Source organism: Propithecus coquereli, unplaced genomic scaffold, assembly GCF_000956105.1.
Source record: "Propithecus coquereli isolate 6110/MARCELLA unplaced genomic scaffold, Pcoq_1.0 Scaffold77, whole genome shotgun sequence".
Classification (NCBI taxonomy): Eukaryota; Metazoa; Chordata; class Mammalia; order Primates; family Indriidae; genus Propithecus; species Propithecus coquereli.
In genome coordinates, this window is record NW_012153840.1 from 7,282,532 (window position 1) to 7,288,537 (window position 6,006).

At 37.0% G+C, this 6,006-nt stretch overlaps 1 protein-coding gene and 1 pseudogene across 1 annotated transcript in view; one reads left to right on the plus strand and one right to left on the minus strand.

The window, feature by feature from the left end:
- Nucleotides 1-6,006, plus strand: part of RERE (arginine-glutamic acid dipeptide (RE) repeats) — a 461,041-nt gene that overhangs the window by 60,311 nt on the left and 394,724 nt on the right. The window lies entirely within an intron of this gene.
- LOC105824958 lies at nucleotides 2,661-3,488 on the minus strand (annotated as a pseudogene).

Here is a 6,006-nt window from a genome sequence, read left to right on the forward strand (position 1 = left end):
AACTCCTGAGCTCAAACAATCCGCCTGCCTCGGCCTCCCAGAGTGCTAGGATTACAGGCGTGAGCCACTGCGCCCGGCCCCAGTTCTTCCTTTTCAAATATTGGAAAAAAAAAAGTTAGATCTAACTATATCTATAGTGTTTTATTAATTGCTTTACGGGAAAAGAGATCTGAAGCATATATGGCCAAATGTTAACATTTATTAAATCTTTGGCCAGGTGCGGCGGTGGCTCACGCCTATAATCCCGGTACTTTGGGAGGCCAAGATGAGAGATGGCTGAGGCCAGGAATTTGAGACCAGCCTGGGCAAGACAGTGGAACCCTGTCTCTACAAAAAATAAAATAAAAAAAATCTTAGTGGTGGGTACATGTTATCCCATATATTACTCTGTAATAGTCATCTGTATGCTGAAGTATTTCATGAAAAAATTTAAAGATACAAAGAATTTGATTCATAAAAGTAAAATGTGAATAAGAACATTATTTGATGTGTTATAAATTCTGGAAGTGATACTGTGCTTGTACTTTTATGTAGTGGTAGTATTTCTTTTACCTTCAATTAATAGTGAGTTGTAGAAAAATGGCAACTTATTTTCAGCATCTGGTTTCTTTGGATGAGACTTGTTACGAAGACATACCATCTGGATATGATTTAATGTAATTTCACATTATTGCTATAGCATTTCAAAGAATGGAATATTTCTTAAACATCTCTGTTTAGACAGATGTTTTCACTTACAGATCTTTAAATCGAGATGTCAAACAGTATTGACATTTTTGGAGTTTAAAAATTTTTTAAACTTTTTTATCATAATTCAATCAACAGAAATTCTTCTTTATTTGCTATTGTAGTAAAGGTACAGACCAGATGTTTACTTGTTCAGTGGAAATAGGTCTTATTATTTTTTTGAAGAAGTACATTTCTTTTCCATACAAACATTGATTTTCCCTGTCGAGTTCCTCAAAGCCAAAGTAAAGTTCCTGTCAAAGAAAGGTACAGTATGTAATCTTATTCCTTTCTTTGATCGATTTCTAAGTTTACTTTGTAGAATTTTATTTGGAGTGATGCTTCAAGAGGATGAAGTAAAACAGTGTCATGTATCAGAAACAAATTATTTGAAGTAGTAATAAGTTTCAGTCCAATGTAGGTTATAGCTACATTTTTTTTTTTTTTTTAAATCTGTCCTGCTGGATAGAGTGCAGTGGCATCATCATAGCTCACTGCAACCTCAAACTCCTTGGTTCTAGAGATTCTCCTACCTCAGCCTCCTGTGTAGCTGAGACTACAGGCATGCACCACCACACCTGGCTAAATTTTCCATTTGTAGTAGAGGCAGGGTCTCCCTCTTGCTCAGGTTGGTCTTGAACTCCTGAGCTCAAGTGATCCTCCTGCCTCAGCCTCCCAAAATGCTGGGATTACAGGTGTGAGCCACTGTGCCCGGTGGTTTTTAAAAATTTTTAAATTGTATATATTTATTTTTTTTGAGACATAGTCTTGCTCTGTTACACTATATAGAGTGCAGTGGTGTCATTATAGCTCACTGCAACCTCAAACTTCTGGGCTTAGGGGATCCTTCTGCTTCAGCCTCCTGAGTAGCTAGGACTAGAGACACACCCCACTACTTCTGGCTAATTTTTCTATTTTTTGTGGTCTCGCTATTATTCAGGCTGGTCTCTAATTCCTAACTGCAAGCATTCCTCTCGCCTTGGCCTCCCAAGTGCTAGAATTACAGGTGTGAGCCACCATGGCCAATCTAGATCTGTTTTTTTACTCAAAATATGTTTGTTACTGAGTATATATTTCTATACAACACAGTTGAAGCCCCTACCTTTATGGAATTTGTTAGAGCTGTTTGTATTTTGGTGTCTTTTCTTTGAATCTCTTTTTCTAGTCAATTACATATTACAAAATTGGAAAAACATATATACACACACATGTATGTGTATATGACACAGTTCTACTGTTTTACAGTATATACACATATTTACAGTATATACACATGTAGTTTTATATCTTTTCCTAAAATAGCATTTGCAGCATAAACAATTTCTCACAATTTTAAAGTCTTTAACAAACTTATTTAAAGGGCTTTCTTTTTTTCTGACTATAAAAGTATTATATGCTAATTATAAATTTTACATAATACAGAAATATATAATTTAGCAAATAAAAGTTTCTAATAGTTTTCACCTCCCAAGTGATAACTGTTACTAGTTTGGTGTATATTATTTCTAACTTCTTCTATAAAAAACATTTATGCTATTTATATTTTCTATCTTTTTTTAATTAACAAAAATAAGATTGTACTCTATATACTGTACTTTGACTTTTTTTAACTTAACCACAAATCATGAACATTTTCCCAAATAGGCACACAATATGTAGTCTATTTTTAATAATTACATGGTATTCCACAGGAAGATATGTTAGTGTTATAATTTAGCCAGTTCCCTCATGATGGATGTTTGGGTTGCTTCCAGTTGTTTGCTATTATGAAAGATGCAGTTAACATCCTTGTCAATATCTTTTCATAAGCCTGTGAGTATTTTTGTAGAGTGAATTTCTAGAAGTGGATTTACTGAGTCAAAAGTTAGGCACATTAAAACAATTTTTTGACCACCCTAAATTGTTCATTAAGGCATGAATTTTACAAACATTACTCATATTAGTGGTAATGGTGGAACTGGAGAGTATTGTGCCTTCTCCAAACTGCACAGTGAGAACCACCAATACTGTGGTGGCACTTATGACCCTTTACAAGGCCATGGCTCTTGTGGTCTACAGATGTCAGTTTACATATCTCCCTGTGCTTGTGGATTGGTTTGGTGACCCACTGTGTGTCAGGATTCCTTTTGATAGCTTTATGGAATGGATCAATGAAGATACCCTCAAAAAAGTTGCATGTGAAATCTCCCCAAACCAGTAAGAATTCAGGACTCTTAGAGCCTCACAGTGGCATCCAGCTCGCTCCTTGTCAACAGACTGAAGGCTTGGAGCAAACTTTAGCTGGTTAACACCATGATGAACAGGCTTAACACAGGTGCTCTTAGTAACTGGGTGTTTGTGGCCACCATGGTGCACATGAATCCTGTATCTGTGGTCTCTAACCCCTGGGCCTTGTGGGGCAGGGGAATTGTCTTCCATGGAAGTTAGGGAAGTGGTGGGGGGTGAGTGAGTGAAGCTTCATCTGTGTTTACAGCTGCTCCCCATTGCTTGCATCACCACCTTGCATCCCCCCATCTGTGGAAAAATTGTCTTCCATGGAATCGGTCCCTGGTGCCAAAAAGGTTGGGGACCGCTGCTATATGTGTCATAACCTTGCTTGGCCTTGTATCCCAGTCTGTGTGCTTTTTCTCGCTGGGTGGGGTAGGGAACCCTGTGCAGCGTAGAGAGCTGCCAGCATTGCCAGCAGCAGACCCTTGGAAGAAAGTGCATTACATCAAACCGCTTCTTCCTCCTAGCTCCTGGATGTACTTGTACGTGCCCATCTTGGCTTCCCTGGTGGCCGCTGCCAGACAGAAAGGTGACATGCTTTACATTTTTTTTTTTTTTTTTTTTGAGACAGAGTCTCACTGTGTTGCCCGGGCTAGAGTGAGTGCCGTGGCATCAGCCTAGCTCACAGCAACCTCAAACTCCTGGGCTCAAGTGATACTCCTGCCTTAGCCTCCCGAGTAGCTGGGACTACAGGTATGCACCACCATGGCCGGCTAATTTTTTTCTATATATTTTTAGTTGTCCAATTAATTTCTTTCTATTTTTAGTAGAGACGGGGTCTCGCTCTTGCTCAGGCTGGTCTTGAACTCCTGACCTCGAGCGATCCTCCCGCCTGGGCCTCCCAGAGTGCTAGGATTATAGGCGTGAGCCACCACGCTCGGCCCAACTCTTTGTATTATAGAAAACAGAACTTTCTGTCATGGTTGTTTCAAGCTTTGTTTTAGATAATCTTCAATATATCATTGTACTTTAAAAATAATGTGTTTTACATCCTTTAAAATGGTTCAGAATTCAGTATCTTAAGGTTGTCATTCTGAATTAGGCAACCTACCTATCATTTTGTGCGTGGACATTTATTGGGTTAGTAATTTCTTGTGGAATACAATGGATTGGGATTGGAAGTGCAGTATTTTAAGTAAATCTTCCGTATGTGATTATTTTTGTTTTTTTCTTGAAATTGCTTTTTTTTCCCCCCAAAATTAAATGCAACAGAAATTTTCCCCCCAGGTAAATAATATCTTTTACTCCATCAAACCATTGCCACAAATTAACAGAAAACACTGTTAGATTTAAGATTTTTAAAAATGTTTTTTAGGCTTAACCTTTTATTATAACCTAAATGGCTTAGATATCAAGAATTCTTTCTTCAGTTGGTGATTGTGACTTATGGAATCTCCTTGTTGCTTACCTGGTCCAAACAGCTTTTTGCAGCCCTTAGCCTAGAACAGGGATTGGCAAACTTTTTCTGTAAATGGTCAGGGAGTAAATATTTTAGGCTATGTGGGCCAGATGGTCCTTGTCACAATTATTCAACTCTACCTTTATAGGCCCAAAGCATAAGTACATGCTTTTACAACAGATGGGTATGGCTGTGTTCCAATAAAACTTTATTTACAAAAACAGGTTGCAGTCCAGATTTGGTCTGTGAGTCATAGTTTGTTGACTGCTGGCCTTTAGAAGATGCCTGATAAACATTTTTTTGCCTAAGAAGGATGGGCTCCTTCTCTTAAGTATACTGGATTCTCTTGGAACTTAGGGTGTGAAGTGGGTTTCCTTTGTCCCCCTCGTCAACACCCACATTTTTGAGACTTTGGAGCTCTCGTACTGTGAGAATTGAACCAAATGCTCCTCAGGGGCAAACACCAGTGTTGTTACATGTATTCATAAGTGAATGAATGAGTCAATTCACATATTTATTTTATCTTTTGTGTTATAAACTTAGGACTTTTGGGCACCTACCTGGCCCATAAATTTCTTCATTTTCTTTCGCAGGAAGGTATACTGTGCTATTCCATATGGTGGGCACTAGCCTCATATGGCTATTTAAATTAATTAAAATTAAATAAAATTTAAAATTAAGTTCTCAGTCACACTAGCCACATTTCAAGTGTTCAGTAACCACATGTGACCAGTTGGTGCTGTATTGGGCAACAAAGATACAAAATATTTTCATTATTGCCAAAGTTCTACTGGGCAACACTAGTTTAGAATCCTGACTTAGGGATTAAAGGAAAAATGACATGGAAATGGTAATAAAGTATAATGAATAAATGATACTTTCATTATCTTCTGGAATAGATATTGTGGTTTACACTTCTTTTCTGGAAATAATTTTTTACCGTGGTTAAAATTAGAGTATAGAGTATTTCTCTTTAAGTACATTGTATAATCAAATTTCCTCTTAGGTACGTCTATCTTTCAGTTATAGCTGAAAATCAAAATTCTGGAAACATGTTCTTTTTATACCTCAGAGTAGCCAAATATATAATATATATATAACTTTATTTGGAAGAAAGTCATTATGTTACTAAATAATTGTAAAGAAAAAGGTATCATTCAGCAAATGGATGTCTTTGTGAAGTCATAGTCTCCACACTGCAAACTAGGACTGTGATGATGCCAGGTGGTCCTTCTGTATCCCCTAACATCTTATCCATCCATCATTGCTTTTATTTCACCTATTTATTAAACCTAGGATTCCTGGTTCACTTTCTCTCCCCACCCGTCCTTCCCTTCCTCCTCTTGGACTGTTGACCTCACTTCCTATTTCACAGAGAAAATAGAAGCCATCAAATTGGAACTTCTCAATTTCCAATACTACATGTCTGCAATACCCAACTGTTTACAGTTTCTGATATACAATGTAATTATTGATAATAGTCAATTTATTCAAGTCAATAAATCTAAAGCCCAGTTTTCCTTAAGCCTTTAATTCAATTTATAAATCTTATTAGTCTAGTCATTAATCTAGTACATTTTATATAAAGATAAAAGAAAATAATTTATTCAATA